A 19,592-nucleotide genomic window follows, 5' to 3' on the forward strand; every position below is an offset into this window, starting at 1 on the left:
TTGTAGTGATATGAATTTTTAGTACAACAATTCGAATAAACTTTTCTTGATTCTTTTTACTTGGAAGTCTTGAGGAGAAAGGTGCAATTATCATTGGATGATTTAGAGCCAACTTCCAACTGCATTTCTTTAGTGCAAGGTACAATTTTTTGAAAACACATGAAGTAGATTTTTTAATACTTTTTAAGAGACCTTTTTGCTTCAACTTTATTACTATGGCTATTGTTGAACATTGGAGTTTTGATGTTTCAAATCCATGATGTAGCTTGAAGTTGTGTTGCTCTTTGATTTGAGTTTAGTCTAGGGTGTTTAGAATCTTTGTAAGATCTTTCCTAGTCCCTTGCACAAAGTTTGCTCAATTTGTTTTGATAAAGAAAAGTGTTTTTCTAAGCAAAGAGAAAAATAACCGGTTGAATTATCGAAATAATCAGTTGTTTGTCACTTGACTTGTTTGAAGGTTTTAAAACTGTTTTTGACTTGGTTATGTAACTGCCTAACCAATTCAACCGATTAAAACGACTTTTCAAGCGGTTGATTGTGACATTTCATAACAGCTTTTTAAAAACCTGTTAATCTGTTTTGGATGTGAATCAAAACTGTTTTGGCAATAAATGTTGCCTAGAACGGCTAGTTTTGTGTGTTATAAATATAGCCTTTCTTTCAAAACAAAATAAACAAGTTTTATATCAAACATAGTGAGATTGAGATTGATTTGAAAGAAGTTTTTCAAAAAGTTTTGCAAGATTGTTGTTTAGTTGTGCACTGGTTCAAGGTCTGATCATAGGAGCTTTTTGATTCCTGCAAACCCAGGTGTATTATGTTCCTTTCATGATTCTAGTATTTGATCTTTCATAAACTTGTAAGTGTGTGTGAAATCCTGTAAAGTCAGAGGTTGTTCTGGCTAGAGGTGTGTGTTTGCAAAGAGGGTGAATGGTTCTGTGAGTGATTACTAGTGGAACCCAGTGATTGTTCTAGGAACTGGATGTAGGTCAAGGTTGAGTGAACCAGTATAAAATTGGTTGAGTAAATCTCTCTCTCTCTCTTTCTCTCTCTCTCTCTCTCTCACTCCTTATAACTGTTTGTTTTAATTTTGCTTTTGTTGTTGCTATAAACAACCGGTTAAAACGTATTTTCAACTGATTGAAATTCTGTAAACAGTTTTTTAATCATTGTTTGATTTCTTTCCTTGATTGCTTTATCTGTGAATTGTGTTAAATCTTCATTCCTATTCAATCTTTACGAAAATCTTTGATAAACAATTCACTCCCCCTCTTGTTTAAGCCATTAATTCTTACAATTGACATCAAGAGCTAGGTTCTTCAAAAATATTCAAGTTTTGGTTTTCATAAAACTGTTTTTCATTGTTGACAAGTTTCCTTTTGGGGAAGGTGCTTCCATAAATAAACCGCCACTATTTTGTGGTGTAAATTACCAGTTTTGGAAGGTAAGGATTAAGATGTTTATGCATTCCACTGATAAGGGTATTTGGGGAAAATATGAAAATGATCCTTTTATACCTCAAGTTAAAAGAGATGGGATTTTAATTGATAAACCTTAATCTGAATTGACTGAGGCTAAAAGCAAGAAAGCAAAGTTTGACTGGATTGCTAAAAATATAATAACCTCTGCTTTGAGTTATGATGAATTTTTCAGGGTATCACAATGTAGTTTAGCAAAGGAAATGTGGGACATTCTTGAAGTCACACATGAAGGGACAAATGATGTCAAGAGGGCCAGAAAGCATGCTCTTGTTCAAGAGTATGAGCTCTTTAGAATGCAGAAAGGGGAGACCATATGTGATTTCCAAAAAAGGTTCTCTCACATAGTAAATCATTTGATGAGCCTTGGTAATTCTTTTGATAAAGAGGAGCTAAACATCAAGATCTTGAAGTGTCTTGATAAACATGGCAGCAAAAGGTCACTGCCATTTCAGAATAAAAGGATTTGACATCGATGACAACTGCTTCCTTGTTTGGTAAGCTAAGAGAGCATGAGCTTGAGATGAATAAGTTGGTTGTCCAAGAGAGTGAGGAAAAAAACAACAAAGGCATTGCATTCAAAGCTTACAATCATAAACAGCAACAAGACTCAAGTGAGAGTGATGAAGACACCATGACTCTGTTGTCAAGAAAGTTCAGCAAGTTCTTAAAGAAGAAAATCCAAGCTTTAAAAAAGTACAACTCTAAAAAGCTTTATGATTATAATCTTAACAAGTACACTTGTTATGGTTGTGGTGAACAGGGTCATATCAAAGAAGAATGCCCCAACAATGAAAGCAAAGATAGAAAAGATTTCAAAAATGAGAATAGGGGAAAAGCCAAGAAGGCATATGTTGCATGGGATGACAATGAGGTATCTTCCTCTAGCTCTTCTGATAATGAAGAAGCAAACTTGTGCCTTAAAGCATCTGTATCTAGTAGCATGTGTTCATCTTCTTCAATCAAAGGTAACAATTATTATCAATTGCTTGAAGCTTTTAATGAAACTCATGAAGAAGCTAACCAATTGGCTCTTTCTCACAACCGGTTGAAAGGTCTAAACAACTGGCTTGAAAATAGAGTGAAGTCACTAGAAGAAGAGTTGGAAAAAACAAAGGAAGATTTTGAAAACCTTGATTTGATTTACAAGAACTCAATTTGCAGTTGTGACTCAAAGTTTTGTGAAAATCTTGAAAGAAAGATTCATTATCTTTTGAAAACCATGGATAAACTTGCAACTGAAAATCCAACTTTGAAGATGTTCTTGCATCTCAAAATTGTGTTTTTGGAAAAGCTGGTTTAGGTTTTTGTTCACAAACCAAAGGAAATGGAATTTCAAAAGCTTTTTCATCTGTATCAGAAAAATAATCGGTTAAAAGGTCGATTCAACCGGTTGTTACATGCTTCTATTGCATGAAGAAAGGTCATTCAATTAGGTTCTGCAAGTTTCGAAAGTCTATTGTTCCTAAAGGAATCTTTAAATGGATTCCAAAATGTTTTTATGGTTCCAAAGATAAGTCTAACACAAAGGGTCCCAAGTTCTTTAAGGGATCAAATCTTACGATTTAACAAGTTTTGTTTTGCTGATTTTTTACTCTACTTGAAGGGTCGGAAAAATCAGGATCTCAAGAAGATTTATTTGCAAGTCAAAGCCTTGTCCTGATTCTATGTACTGCTTACATTTGTGTACCTTAAATCTGAAGGATAATTATTTGTTCTTCTCATTGTTCAACATTAGTTTCTAAATCCAATTCTGAATTTTTCTCTATGCCTATACTTGGATTATGATTAGCTTGTATTCCTTCTGTGTTTTATACAAATTTGTGTGCCTTATAAACCTGGATGTTTGTATATAGCATGGCTGTTAAAAATCTGATTTTCTCAATTTTTTTCATCATTGCAGAAATTCAACCGATTGTTTCTTCAAAACAACCGATTGTTTTCACTCTGTCAGCATTGAGCAAATCTGCTTTTAATTTCTGAGTTTATTCCTTTCCTAAAGATTTTCTGAAATAGAAATAGAGAACGAAGTAACTAGAAAAAAAACATAGATTGTTAGAATATTGCTCTTCTAGAGGGATCATCTAAAAAGCAAGATATTTTAAACCTATTCATAAAAAAGAAAAAAAAGGCTGACATAGATGTTATGGGTCAATTTTTTTTTATTGTCCATCTCTTCGGGCATGCTTCATTTGCTCTGCTATTCTTTTTCGGGCACATTTGGCATGGTGCTAGAACTTTGTTCAGAGATGTTTTTGCTGGTATCGACCCAGATTTAGATGCTCAAGTAGAATTTGGAGCATTCCAAAAACTTGGAGATCCAACTACAAGAAGACAGGTAGTATAACATTCTTTTGTTCTTTTCTACTTTTTTATAATTTTGAATTTCACATAAAGAACTTGATAAATCTTGATTTGAATCTCTGATTTGTAATTTTGTTCAAACCCATTGATGTTTGTGGTCAACAATGTCTTAATTACATCTTTGAAAACAAAATATCTCTGCAATAACTACTCTTTATGAATCAGATTCCTCTAAATCTTGGAAATTAAAACTGCTTTTAAAGTTTGGTCAAATCAACATGTGATTTTTTGTACTTTCTGTTTTGAGTGACACAAACTGCTTTATGGTTCATATTTGATTCTTTTTTCTATTTCGAAAACAACCCACATAATGCCAACTTTGACCAAAGGTTATGGGTATATATGTGATGCAATTAGCTGTTGTTTTCACACAAACAATTTGGTGTTCTTCTTTTTTCCTCTACTTTATGTTTTCTCTGTAGTGTGCCATGTTCTTCTTTTATTTGAGTAATGGTTGCTGCTAGAATTTATGGCTTTAAACTAGAGGGAGGGGAGGGGGGGGGGGGGGGTGAATGGTTTAAAGAGGGTTTTCACAAATTTTTAAGTCTAGAATGAAATTACTTCGAGAAAACTTGATTAAGAATTCAGTTTGCCAAAAACACAAAGCAATTTAGCACAGCACCAGAAAAACAATCGATTGTTTCGTAGAAACAATCGGTTGTTTATACCAGTTCACAAATATAAACTGAAATTAAAGAGTTCAAGGGATAGAGAGAATGCACACACAGGTTTATACTGGTCACTCTTAAACCAAGAGCTACATCCAGTCTTCCCAGAAACCACTGGGGAATCCACTAAGCAATCAACCCTAGATTACTTACAACACCACCAAGGAAGTGACCTTGATCCCCTCAAGACACACACTTCCTTTGGCTCAGCACAAACACCACCAAGAATGCTGATCTTGACAACCTCAAGAGCACACAACACTTCTCAGTTTCACACACAGAGTTTACAGAAGGTACAAAAGGATTACACTTGTTACAGAAAGATCTGAAATCAATACAAGATGAAAATCCTATATCACACTCTCTTGATCAAAGCAATCTCAAAGCAATCTTCAACTCTTCAAATGTAAAATCAGTGAAAAACTCAAATCTGCTTTTCTTTGATTAAATCTTAGTTCTTGTTTGTTACATAATATGAACAAACTATTTATTGCTTTCAAAGACTGGTCAAAGCATTTAAAACTGGAGCGTATTCAATTATAAAATCATTTATGATTTAAAACTATTTATTGCTCAGTCAAAGCACAAAACAATTTTCTGTTATGGTCCCAAAACTAACAATCGGTTGAATGCTCGAATTAATCGGTTGTTTTGGTTTCACAGCAAGTCAACCATCAAAAACAGTTTTCAACCTTTCTCAAAACACCTAAGTATAAAACAATCGGTTGTTTTTCACTTAGTTTGAAAAACACTTTCAATTAAAAAGGTTTGAGAATGCTTAAGCTTTTGATTCAATCAAGAGTGGATTTACACAGATAATCTACCCCAGATCCTATTCTAAAACACCTTAGAACCACCAAGCACATCCAGCCTTCCATCAAACTTCAAAGGATTTGGATTCTTCAAAGCTTGAACACACTGGATTCAACAGCTGCAACTCTTCCATCTGCTAAAAGGATGAAAATAAGAGCTGTAAGGAGTGGTGGGAAGCTGAAATGATGGTTCTCAGGAGAATCTGAACTCATCAACAAATACATACATGAAACAAGTAGGAAAATTGTCAACACACCCAAGCTTGTCTCCTTCACTTGGATAAAGCAACAAAATTTGATTGATGTGAGAAACCTCCTCAAGGAGCAAAGATTGAAGAGATTTCTTGAGCTCACTAGAAACATTTATCCAGACTTGGTGAAGGTATTTTATACTAACCTTCAATTCAATGGTGACTCACTTGTCTCTCATGTGAAGGGTGTAGGCATGGTTATCACCAAGGATGTGTGGACTGCTGTGACTGGATTGAAGTTCTCTGGTGCAAGAATCAACAAAGGCAATCTAGGGGTAGTTGAAGAATTCAACAAGATGCAATTCTACAAGAATTGTCTCAAGAATCCCCTCTCCAAAGTAAGAAATTTTTCAGTTGGAGGGCTAAAACTTGATGAAAGGCTCATAGCCCTCATTGTGTCATGGATCATCACACCATGGTGGAGCAATCACTCCACTCTCTCTAAGGAAGACCTGTTGTTGATCTACTGCATTATGAATAAAGTGAAGATCAATTGGATCCACACCATCAAGGATCATATGCAAAAATCCATAAGGTTAAGTGACTTCCACTATCCTTATGCAATTTTAATCTCTAAATTTCTACACTATTTTGAAGAGGAGCTGGATGAAATTATCAAGCCCTCAAGTGAGATTAACAGTGAATCCCTAAGCAAAATGGGATTTACTAAAATTGGTGGAAGATGGGTTAGCAAAGATGGTGACCAAGCTGGTCCAAGTGGAACCAATGATGGTGATGAACCTGAAGCTACAACAACTCAAGAGGAACCTGCTGCTGAGACTCATGAGGTTGGTCCTAGTGATGGTTACATGGGAGAATTGTGTTAAAGCTTTATTCCTAATCAATATTTACGAAAATCTTTGATAAATGATTCACTCCCCTCTTGTTTAAGTCATTAATTCTTATAGCTATGAATATATAAAGTAGAGTCATAGTGCAAAAGGCTTATTTAAACAATTTTTAACCTATTTAAGAACAATGAGCTACATTAATCATAAACCTTCAAATGAGATTTCTTCATCAAACACTTCTTTATGCAAGTTAAGTAGAGTCTCCATCTATCTCGACCAAAATTAACCTTTTAATACTAACTTTTATAATTTAGATTACAAATGGGATTTTTAATTTTAAAATTCTGCATCTACTTTTTACATTATTTTATATCTTTCATTTCAGCTACGTGATGCAGAAAGGAAAATCTAGCTTTTGTTTATTTTTTTTTTAATCATGCATCGAGTAGGCCTTATTTAATTAAGTTCAACTATGTATTTATTAATTTAATTATTTTGTTTGTGTGGGTCCATCCTACTAGCCGACACAAATTCACTTTGCTGTCATGCTTTTTCCTTGGTTTGTTTACCAACGCATAATTGAAAGTTATTCGTCCATTTTCTTTATTTTAAGTTAGTTTTCTTTCGACATAAACTGTTATTTTTCTTATAGTGATCTAAATTTTGAGTATATCAATTCGAATAAACTTTTCATGATTTTTCTTAGTTGGAAATCTTTAGGAGAAAGGTGCAATTATAATTGGAAGATTTAGAGCACACTTTCAACTGCATTTCTTCAGCTCAAGGTACAATTTTTTTAAAAACATGAAGTATATTTTTGAAGACTTTTTAAGAAACCCTTGTGCTTGAGTTTTATTACTATGACTATAAGATATAAGGTAAATTCACAGTGCAAAAGGCTTATTTGAACAATTTATAACTTACTTAAGAACCATGAACTACATTCTTCATAAATCTTCAAATAAGATGTCTTCTTCAAACACTTCTTAATGGAAGTCGAGTAGAGTCTACATCTATCTTTAACAAAATAAACCTTTTAATACTTTTCTAATCTAGATTAATAGTTGGATATTTAATTATAAAATTCTACATCTACATTTTACATTATTTTATATCTTTTATTTCAACTACGTGGTGCAGATAGGAAAATCTAGCTTTTGTTTATTTATTTATTTTAATTATGCATTGGCTAGGCCTTATTTAATTATGTGCAACTACGTATTTTATTATTTTAATTTTTTTTTTGGAATTGGCCAACGCATTATGGAGTCCTTGATATTCGCGTCCATCTTATGTCGGCTTGGCCCACACAATTTGCGTCCCTTTTGCTAGCAGACACAAATTCACTTTGCTTCCATGCTTTTTTCATCAGTTTGTTGACCAACACATAGTTGACAATTATTCGTCCATTTTCTTTCTTTTGAGTTAGTTTTTTTTTTTTATGTAAACTATTGTAGTGATCTGAATTTTGAATTAAACAATCAAATCAACTTTTCCGAATTTTTCTTACTTGAAAGTCTTGAGGGGAAATGTTTGGAAGATTTAGAGCCAACTTTCATCTGCATTTCTTTAGGCCTATTTGGATTTTTAGAGTGTTATCAAGGGACAACGAGAGTCCAACGAGGAGCTGAATCGATTTGAAGCAAGCACGCGAAGAGTTCACATCAAAATTTCAAGAACTGACCCAAAAGTTGTATTGGTTACATACCACGTGTTCCTACTAGGGAGATGGGACCTAGAGAACTATTGAAGTCTTCTTCTCCTTCCTTCGGTCGGTCAGGTTACTGGGTGATGAGCTGGGATTCTTCTCGTCCTCCTGCTTCTCCTTCGGCACTCGGTCTCGGGTGAACATCGGATGGTGGGGGTACATGCGAAGGCACTCCGACGCTCAAGTCAGTAAAGCGGGTGGTCAGTTCTCAGATAGGTGAACAATAATAAATGACATACCTTACTCCTTGGGATGCGTGCTATTTATATTATTCTAATGGGCCTACCTTGTTGGACCCGTTTATCGGAGTGGATACCGCTTAGGATTGCATTACCTAATTCTTAATGATGGATTAGCTTTACAGATCTTGGTTTGAGCGTTAATGGTAACAGGGGTCGGCCGTCGGCCAAGTTCTCCTAGTATGGGTCGGCCATCGGCCAAATTTCCTTGGTCTCGGCTGTCTCGGCCAAGTCTTCTAAGGTCTCGGCCAAGTCTTCTAAGGCCTCGACCAAGTGGGTCACCGGCCTCGTCATCTCGGCCAAATCTTTCAAGTCTCAGCCAGGTTCCCCTGGTCTCGGTCAGGTAGACTCGGTCTCGGGCAGCCAGGTGGGTCTCGGCCTCGCCCATATCGGTACACTTGCCCCCCAGGCTCGAGGGCGGATATGTTAGATGTGCCCGATGAGTTTTTAATGATGGGTGTCGGTTGGTCTCCTTTGACCGTGCGGTTGTTCCATTTCTTGAGGTATGACGTGACCTAGGCGGCGTGACGTGACCCTAGGCGACGTGACATGATTGGCATTAATTATAAATAGGGGTCTCCACAGTGCTGTGACGCTTTGTTTTCATTTGTGAGCCTGTCTGAGAGCCAAGAGTTCTTCTGCCCCAAGCTTTGAGATCCGAGTGACTTCTCGCCCTCTTTTCCTAGGTTCGGCCTCGTCCAATCTTCACAAGGTTAGTGATGTAGACCGTATCCCGACCCACGACCTCTTCGTCCGGCCATTCTTCCCCCTCTCTCGGTCGCCCCTCTCCTACCCTTGGGTTTTCTTCCTCTTCTTCCTCTTCTTCTTCATCTACTACTGATTCCTTATCGGTCGGGGTGGCTGAGGCGCCACCCATGGTAGAGGTGGTTAGGGGGGACGATCTGGTTAATGTCGTTGACCGGTCGGACTCTCCCCCAGTTGACGTTGTTGGCCGGTCAGACTCTCCTCCGGTTAACGTTGTCGACCGGTTGGAATTTCCCTCGGTTAACGTTGTTGACAGGTCGGACTCTCCCCTGACGACCATTCCGCTAGTGGATCTTAGCTGGGTGGATCACAAGGTGGTTGAGTTCTCGTCCACCTATGATACCGAGGTATCAGAGGCAAAGTTTTTGCCCAAGTACCCGGTGTTGAAGGCGGGCGAGGACTCCGAGGATTCTAGAGATCCCGACTACTTTAGGATCTTGCCCTGCGGGTCAACTGAGAGGGTGTGCATGGGGCGGCCTGGTGTCGACCCTCCCTTTTTTTACATGTATACCTGCTTTTTTTCTGACCTTCATGTGTCCCTCCCTTTCGCTAAGTTCACAATGGGCGTCCTTCTGGCGCTCAACGTGGCTCCCACCCAGGTGCATCCAAATACGTGGGCGTCCCTTCAGGCGTTTCGCCGTATGTGTGATGCCATGCAGCTTCGCCCCACCCCCTCTTCTTTTCTTTGTTACTATGGCTCTCACCCCGGTCGCCTTGCCTTTTGGCTCTCCTTGGCCGGTCGGCCAGGGCACGTCTTGTTCGACCCTTTTGCGGTCTCATACAAGAGGTTTAAGGAAAGATTCGTCAAGGTCGTCATTCGGCCCGAGGCGACGACCTTTTTCTTTGACTGAGCCGGTCAGTCTCGGTTCCCTTTATATTGGACCTCCAAACCCACAGATTTTAAGTTGTGGCCGAGGCCGATGGAGAGTGAGGAGGAGGTGGAGATTCTCTCCTTCTTCGACGCACTCCCGAGGAAACTTCCTTGTCGATCGTTGATCTGTGCATATACCGAGACGGCGCGTTGGGCGGCCATTAGGGGGTATGGGCTCGTCCGTTGTTGTATCAGTCAGTATTTTTATTTTCGTCTTCTAACTTGTTTTTTTGGGTTTGCAGCTACGATGGTTCAAGAGAAACCGGTCGGCGCCAGCGTCCTTGACGAGTATCGAAAGAGGGCGGATGACCGAAAGGGACGTCGAAGCATCGACGTTCTTCCAGCGAACGCCCCGCCGCCCCTAGTGCCGAGAGGGACTCGGCCGACCCTTCCCGCAAATCCAAGAAGAGGACGAGGGATGTTGGTAACATTGCCACCACCACTCGTTCTCCCGGCTCTCTGCCGACGCCGCCTCCTTGTCGTGAGATGATCGAGGCGAGCTCTCTTTCCCCCCGGCGCGCGGAGCAAGCTTCCGGGCTTCCAGCTGGCGGCCACCGGCCTTCATCCTCGGCCCTAGATCTTCTAGGGGGGAGTCACAAGTTCACGCGTAGAGTTCACGTGGCTCTTCCCGAGGAGACTCGGGAGTCGATCCAATCGGTCGCCCCCATGGACCTGTTGAAGAACGGCCTGGAGCTCATGTGCCTGTCCATTGTTCTTGTTGAGCATGGGATCGAAGGTCGTGACTGGCACGCTGAGGACATTTCTCGGTTGGAGCAGGAGCTGTCTGAGGCTTGCGAGAACTTGAAGCGGTCCTTGGCTGCCAACGATGACCTCTCGGCCAACGTTGCCTGAGAGGCCGCTAAAAGGGAGCTCGCCGAGAAAGGTGCTGCTGAGGCGGGGTGGCTTTTGGCCTCGGCTAAGGAGGAGGCTCTGAGGGCGGCAGCTGAAGTTGCCGAGGTGAAGAAGACGCCCGAGGAGAAACTCTCGTCCTCGGCTGCTGAGTTGGCTGCCCTCCTTGTTGCAAAGGAGCAGGTCGAGACTGAGCTCGACCAAAACTACGAGGATTCGGAGGAGTTGCTTAAGCAATGCTTCGACCGAGCCGTGTGCCAAGCCCATGTTCTTTATGGGGGGACGCCTACCACTGGTGAATTTAACATGGATCATGAGGTTTACCAGGATCGGTTGGTTCCAAGCTCCGAGATGGGTGCTTTGGCGGCACAAGAGGCCGGGCCGACCGAGGCTGAGGAGGGTGAATGTATCGAAGTTTAAGACTAGGTTAGCTCATGCCCGGGCTGTCGCCTTTTCTTTTTTTTATTTTGTTTCCTCTGAGGTCGGGGTGTGGCTTCCTCCTTTTGCAATCTTAATATATTGCCTTGTTTCTTTTTATTAATTCGTGCAAGTTAATCTTGTCGGTTGTTATCTGGTTTGTCCGATCGGCCATCAACTACGGTGCTAGTCGAACAAATACAAATGGGCGGTCGAGCATTTAATTGTGATTCTAATCGAACAAGTAAAAATGGGCGGCCGACCATTATGATTTTAATCGGACAAGTAAAAATGGGCGATCGACCATTATGATTTTAATCGAACAAGTAAAAATGGGCGATCGACAATTTAAATGTGATTTTAATCGAGCAAGTAAAAATGGGAGGTCGGCCATTTAATTGTGATTGTTAAATCGAGCGAGTTAAGCTGGGCAATTGTTAAATCGAGCAAGTTGAGTTGGGCGATCGACCATTTGGTATGTGTTGATTGAGGTGTTGGCAGGGTATGCCGGTTAAGGCTTCATCCAGACCAAACCTGGGGTCGGTCTCGGCAGGGTATGTCGGTTAAGGCTTCATCCAGACCAAACCTGGGGGTCGGTCTCGGCAGGGTATGCCGGTTAAGGCTTCATCCAGACCAAGCCGAGAAATTGCAGGAGAGCAGTGCTAGTACTTTGATGAAAACGTCTCGTTAAAACCTCCCTGGTTGGGTGAGGAAAGAGTGCGTGACTTTATTAATTTTAGCTGTAGTAGAACTTGAGGTGCGTGGCATTCCACATCCTCGGTACAATTTTACCTGAAAGCCATTCTAAATGGTAAGCTCCCCCCTTTGCGACTTCTCGGACCCAGAAAGGCCCCTCCTAGTTGGACGAGAATTTCCCTTCATTTTTTCTCTCATCACTACGCATTCTCCACATGAGGTCGCCCTTTTGGAAGCTCCTCGGCCGGACCTTTGTGTCTGAACGCCCGGATTTTGTAGGCGGCCTCCCGAATCTTGCTTTTTTCACGGAACTCACTTACCAAGTCGAGGTTGACCGCTAAGCTTTCCACGTTTAGGGTGAGGTCGAACATCTGTCGTCGTGTGGTGGGCTCGACCACCTCAACCGGGATCATGGCCTTGGTCCCGTATGTCAGACTATAGGGTGTCTCCTGCGTGGTAGTCTGAGGGGTGCACCAAAGTACCTCGATCAGCTCCTCGATCCATCGGCCTTTTGCCTTGCCCACCCGCTTTTTCAGCTCGTTGAGTATGACTTTGTTGGCGGCCTCGGCCTGCCCATCGGTTTGTGGGTGTTCTACCGAGGTCGTGATAGACTTGATGCCCAAGTCGTCATAAAAGGACTGTAGGCCTCGGTTTATGAACTGTCGGCCATTATCAGTTATTATTGTGTGCGGGACGCCGAACCGGCAGACAATTCTCCTCCATACGAAGTTTTGTACATTTTTTGCTGAGATGGAGGCAAGGGGTTCGATCTCGATTCATTAGGTGAAGTAGTCGACTCCCACCAAGAGGAACTTGGTCTGCCCCTTTCCCGAGGAGAAGGGACCAATAATGTCCATCCCCCAAATGGCGAACGACCATGGGGAGATGATACTGTGCAGCTCTCCGACCTTGTATGGTGGAGAGGGCCGAACTCCTGGCACTTGGCGCATTTTTTCACATATTCGGCACAGTCGCCCTGTATGGTCAGCCAATCGTAGCTGGCCCACAGAACCTTGGCAGCCATCATCCTCGCCCCAGCGTGATTTCCGCAGATCCCCTCGTGGATCTCGGTCAGAATGTACTCGGCCCGTTTGTTGGTGGTGCATTTTAGCAGGGGGTTGAGTAACCTTTCCGGTACAAGTCTTCGTTGATCATGGTGTACCGGGCGCATTGTTGCTTCATCGCCTTTTCTTGGTCGGACTTGCATGTACCGTCTGTTAGGTACTGGATGACGAGTGTCATTCAGTTGTCGACCTCGGCCTCTTCTATAGCCAGGCACTCGGCCTCTTCTATAGCCAGGCACTCGGCCTCGGCCTCCGTCACACTGGGGTGTCTCAGCCATATTTGTATGACTGACCTCTGGTGGCTCTTCTTTGAAGAGGATGTCGGCCCTTTTATTGTCATCCCTCGGTATATGTTCCAAGGGTGCTTTGCTGAAGCGGATGATGCTGTTTTTAGCCGCGTGGTAGTACCACTACAACAAAGGCTCTTTAACTTTGAACTCGCCATTGACCTGGCTGACCATCACCTAGGAGTCCCTTTTGCATGTAACTTCGTGTGCTCCCATGTCGTAAGCTAGGTTCAGTCCAGTGAGCAAGGCCTCGTATTCGGCCTGGTTATTGGTCGCCCGGAATCCGAATTGGAGAGCTTGCTCCAGGCGCCCGGCCTCTCCAGGACGACTCCCGCTCCACAGGTTGTTTTATTTGAGGAGTCGTCCACATAGAGCGTCCACCCGACCGAGAGGGTGGGTAGTGGTGTCAGTTCGGCGGAGAAGTCGGTCAAGCACTGAGACTTGATGGCGCCCCTCGGTTTGTAGCGTATGTCAAACTCTGAGAGTTCGACTGACCAACCTATCATCCTCCCTGCAAGGTCCGGCTTAGACAAAATTTTAAAAATAGGGTAGTCGGTTCTTACAATTATGGAGTGATTTTGAAAGTAGAGGCGCTTCCGTTTGTGAGGACTAGGGCGAGAGCCACCTTCTCTATCATCTGGTACCTGGTCTCGACCGAGTGGAGGGTTCGGCTTACGAAGTACACCGGTTGTTCCTCGCCCTCGGTCTCTTGCACCAGGGCAGCGCTGACTGCTTCCTCTGAGACTGCCAGATATACCAGGATCGGGTGGTCGGGTCTCGGCTTTTGGATGACGGCCGGGAATGTCAGGAATTCCTTGAATTGTTTGAAGATTTCCTCGCATCTGTCGTCCCAGGCGAATTTTTTGCCCTTTCGGAGCAGTTGGACCATCGGCCTCGTCCTCTCGGTCAAGCGGGGGACGAACCTGGAGAGGGCAGTCAGCCGTCCTAGGAGTTGTTGTACCTCCTTGACGCTGTTCGGACTTCTCATGTTGAGTATGACCTGGCATTTGTCGGGTTTGGCCTCTATCCCCCGGTGGGTGAGCATGAAGCCTAGGAACTTGCCCCCTTAACCCCGAAAGTACACTTCTTGGGGTTGAGGTTCATGTTGACTCCCTTGAGGGCTCTGAAGACCTCGTCCATATCCTTCAGGTATTGCTCGAACGAGTCGAACTTCACGACTATGTCGTCCACGTATACCTCTACCACCTGACCGATTAGGCCTTTGAAGATTTTGTCCATGAGGCGCTGGTAGGTCGTCCCTTCGTTTTTGAGGCCGAACGACATGACCTCGTAATAGTAGTTGGCGTCGGCCGTCATGAAGGTCGTTTTCTCCTTGTCTCTAGGGTGCATGCTTATCTGGTTATAGCTAGAGTAAGCGTTTTCTCCTTGAATATTGACAATCGATGGGTGATGACATTCGGGCTCACCCCCGGCATGTCGGCCGACGTCCATGCGAACATGTCGATATTCTTTTTCAGCACGGCATGCATGATCTCGGCCTTAGCGCGGCATGCATGATCTCAGCGTTGAGGGCCTCGTCCAGAATCCTCCCTCTCTCGGTCGTCAAGGGTGTGTATCTTGAGAACCGAATTGGCCAGTCTCGATTGTCTCGGCGTCGGTCATTTCTTTGACTCGGCTGCCCCTGGCGGTCCTTTTCTTCCTTGTTTTTCTCCCCGCCGGCCTCGGCATGGGCCTGGTTGCGGAATTCTCTTAGCTCTTCCAACTGCATGTACTTAGCAACTCTCTTTCTCAGATCGTCTAGGTTGTCAGCTGGCTGCATGCACAAGTTGTCGACAAAGGGCCCCGGACGCAGGGTCGTCAGCATGTGGTGCATGGCAACGTCCGGGCTCAGATTTCGAATGCTCATTGCCACCTTACTAAACCTGTCAACAAAGGTTCTCAGCGACTCTCCCTTCTCCTCACGGATGCCTACCAGGGCGATGGAGGTTAGGTGGTGCGGCCGACTGGTCGTAAACTGGGTTTCGAACTTTGCTACGAGCGTGGCAAAGCTATCGATGGAGTTGGGTGAGAGCTCGGTGAACCAACTAAGGGATGCTCCCTTTAAGGATGTGGGAAACACTCGGCATAACACGGCGTCATCCGAGGTGTAGAGACTCATATGGGTGGCGTAGGCGTCCATATGCTCGTCCGGGTGGGTCGACCTGTCATATCGGTCTCGGTTGAAACCCTTCCACTTCTCAGGCAGTGGGACTTCGATGATGGTGTTGGTGAAGGGATGTCAGCGATTCGGGTCGGCCGTCAGGGTCGTCCGGGTGGACCTGATTAGGCATGACTCGTCGCCCATCTCGGTCTCTCGGGGAGGGGGTCGGCCTCTCGTCCCCTCGCCCACATCTGGGTTGGGGGGAGAGGTGTAGGACTTGCCGACAACGTTCGTCGGTATGACAGAGGGTCCTCCCTCTCCCAACTTCTTTTTCATTTCTTCGTTCTCCCTACGGAGAACTTGCAGCTCCTGCTCGTTTCTTTGTGCAACCTCCTCAGTCTTCCTTCTCATCTCGGCCATCTCTCTCTGGAGAGACAGCAGCAACATCGTCTGGTCGGCTTCGATCATTCTCTCCATGCTTCTGGTTGAGACCATCTACTTTTTTCCTTCAGCTAGTTTCCCTCGGCCCCACGATGGGCGTCAATTGTTCCTACTAGGGAGATGGGACCTAGAGAACTATTGAAGTCTTCTTCTCCTTCCTTCGGTCGGTCAGGTTACCAGGTGATGAGCTGGGATTCTTCTCGTCCTCCTACTTCTCCTTCGGCACTCGGTCTCGGGTGAACACCGGATGGTGGGGGTACCTACGAAGGCACTCCGACGCTCAAGTCAGTAAAGCGGGTGGTCAGCTCTCAGGTAGGTGAACAATAATAAATGACATACCTTACTCCTTGGGATGCGTGCTATTTATATTATACTAATGGGCCTACCTTTTTGGGCCCGTTTATCGGAGTGGATACCGCTTAGGATTGCATTACCTAATTCTTAATCATGGATTAGCTTTATTGATCTTAGTTTGAGCGTTAATCGTAACAGGGTTCAGCCGTCGGCCAAGTGCTCCTGGTATGGGTCGGCCATCGATGAAATTTCTCTGGTCTCGGCTGTTTCGGTCAAGTCTTCTAAGGTCTCGGCCAAGTCTTCTAAGGCCTCGGTCAAGTGGGTCACCAGCCTCGTCATCTCGGCCAAATCTATCAAGTCTCAGCCAGGTTCCCCTGGTCTCGGTCAGGTAGACTCGGTCTCGGGCAGCCTGGTGGGTCTCGGCCCCGCCCATACCGGTACACCACGAAACATTATTTAAGTTTTTAAAAAATGCTTCTTAGGCAATTCCATTGAACAATTGTAATAAGTAATTTGCTTAGTCTAAAAGGTGTCAATTGGCTTGCATTTCTAATTAAGACGGTCTAGTTTACTTTTCACTTCCATTAACTTTTCATTTACTATTTTAATTGTTTCCCTACTTTAATTGTTATTGCATTGTAGGTGACGAAGGACCATCTTCACTCCCCGAGTCACTACACATACAACTAAGAGCATAGATCACTTTAAAACGCGGAATGCGGAGGGAACATAGGGATCCATACACCCCTCAGGGGCGTGGTTTTGCTCGTAAAACACATCAGAGTTCCTTGGATTATACAACATTCTTCTTCTCCAACTTTCCAAATGACTATGGTGAGATGGACATGTTCAAAATCTTCCAAAAGTGGGCACGAGTGAAAGAAGTCTTCATTTCACGCCGGCTAAACAAGTGGGGTAGAAGATTTGGGTTTGTGAGATTTTTTGAAGTTAGAAATGCCGGAAATCTGGAGTGGGAACTTGACCAAGTGTACATAGGGAATAGGAAGTTATATGTGAATATCCCAAAGTACCGTCACCATCTTGTGGAACCAAACAGAATGGAGAGAAAGGAGGCTGGGAGTGTGAACAAGGCCAGGATGTTGGAACGTGGGAAGAACAAGGTGGAGGAAGATGTGGGAAATGCTCTCAAGAAAGGTAAGGAAGTCTGGATGGAAAAGAAGGGGAATAATACCTACGCAGATGTAGTTAAAGGTCATACAAGACGGGAAAGGAAGAGTGAAGACTCTACTCAGCAAGAGTCCAAAATTCTTCAGCAGTCCCTGCCATGGATGATAAAGAGTGTAGTAGGTCAATATGATGAAGGGTTGGACTTCGACAAGCAGAGTGAAGAATTCGTAAAAGGGGGCATGAACATGATAAGATTGAGGTACATGGGGGACAACCTAGCACTTCTAACACCAACAGAAGGGGTGAATATGGAGGAGTTAATAAAGATGAACAGAGGTTGGTTCGATAGCCTTTTTGTTAGCATAAAGCCTTGGACGAAAATGGCGGTAGCAAGTCACAAAGTAGTATGGGTGAAGTGTTATGGTCTTCTGATATCCCTTTGGAACGAAGAATGCTTTGGAAGAGTGATTGGTGAAGCGGCAAATTTGATGTCAATAGACAAATCTACGTTGACGTGGGAAAACTTAGAATTTGCTCGATTACAAGTTCGTATTGAGACTCATCGGTATGTAAGATTGGTAAAAAAGATGAGGATTAATGAACATAAGTTGTGTATCCTTCTTGAAGAGGATCTTCCATACACCGCTGCTGATTATTGCAAAGGTCACTTCTTTAATAATGATTCTACAGACAATATTTCTTCCTCTGAAACCTATGTGGAAGAATCCTCCTTCTCCGACAATAGTGGCGAGGAGGAGAACAATCAACGGGAAGGGGAGGAAATTCGGTCACGTGGAAAGCCGATGGGAGGAAGAGAGGAGTTAAGTGGGGAATGGATGGTACAGACGCCAAAAGTCTACTTTGGGGCTTCATCCTCAGAAACTGGAGCGTGTCAGAGGAAAGGTGAAAAGTTATACACAAAGGAAGGAAAGCAGGGTCAGAATATATTTGTAGAATCTGGTTTTGTCAACCAATCTGACAAAGTAGATAGGGTTACTCTTAATAGCCATACTACTTACGCAGGTATAGAGGAAAAATAGAAAGACGTAAAAGGTAGTTTGTGCCATGTGGAATCCAAAGTGAAGTTGGGCCAAAAAGGGAAGATAGAGGCCCAATTGGAGGATGGGCAGGAGTTAACGGCTGAAGTTGGACTCGGGTCTGGGCCAAATCAGAAGGGTCCCGAATTGGTTTTAGAGGAAGGAAAAACCCATGAAGAAAACGGTGAGTTGTCATGTGGTTCGGAGGAGAACGCTGAAACTGAGTCAAACCCACCCGCCTCTCCAGATTCTGCGAGAGTGTCAACCACAACGAAGAAGCTCGGGAAGAATGAAGGGCAGCAACACAGTCGGAGACAAAAACAAATTGAAGGACATGAAGGTTTATCAGAAGAAGAGGTTCCCTGCACAAGCTGTGATGACTTACCTCATGCAGAAGACGAAGGAATGGCAGGGGACAGTGCACCGAAAACGCTAACGCGAGGTGGAAAACCCAAAGTCCTAGCGGAATTGGGGGTATCCTCTACACAACCGAGGAGATCAGTAAGGCTGAGTTCACGATTGCCACAATCCGGAATTATTTCCCCCATTATACAAGGCACATCGACAACCTCTATATCAGATGGGGATATTGTTAATTGTAATGAGCGGTGGAGGAACTCTGAATTAGCAGTGACACCGTGTAAGCTATGGGAGATTAGTAGAAAAGCAGGGACTATATGCCGTGGGGATGAGCAGGAGGTAGTTAAAGAATATATTTGCTTGGAAGAGAGAGACTTAGAGATTATGAAAAGTGCAGAGGCGGGTAAAAAGAAGGGTCTCCCATGTTAATTGTCAATCTAAATATAAGAGGCTTGGGGGGAGGAACAAAAGCTAGGTACTTGAGGAGCATAATAGGGTGTGAGGAAGCAGAATTTGTTTGTCTGCAAAAAACGAAAACAAGTGAACTCTCGGATGCTAGATGTTACAACCTGTGGGGGGACAACAAAGTTGGTTGGGTTCACAATAAAGGAGATAATGGAAGTGGTAGTCTTTTGTCTTTGTGGAATACTGAATCCTTTACTTATGAGAGTCATGTGATGGGGAAAGGTTTTATTATTATTATTGGACAACATATAAAATCTTCATCTAGGTGTGTTGTGGCCAATATATACTCTCCATGCTCTTTGAGTGGTAAGAAGACCTTGTGGGATGATCTCTCCAACGCCAAGTCGGTGTCTCGTGATCGTATTTGGTGTATGTGTGGAGACTTTAATGCTGTCAGAATTAGAAGTGAAAGAAAAGGGGTCAAGGAAAGGGGTGGGCAAGTAAGTGAGAGGAATGGCTTCAATTCCTTCATTGACTCTAACTTACTGATGGAGTTGCCTATTGTA

This window comes from Phaseolus vulgaris, chromosome 1 (genome assembly GCF_000499845.2).
Source record: "Phaseolus vulgaris cultivar G19833 chromosome 1, P. vulgaris v2.0, whole genome shotgun sequence".
Taxonomy (NCBI): domain Eukaryota; kingdom Viridiplantae; phylum Streptophyta; class Magnoliopsida; order Fabales; family Fabaceae; genus Phaseolus; species Phaseolus vulgaris.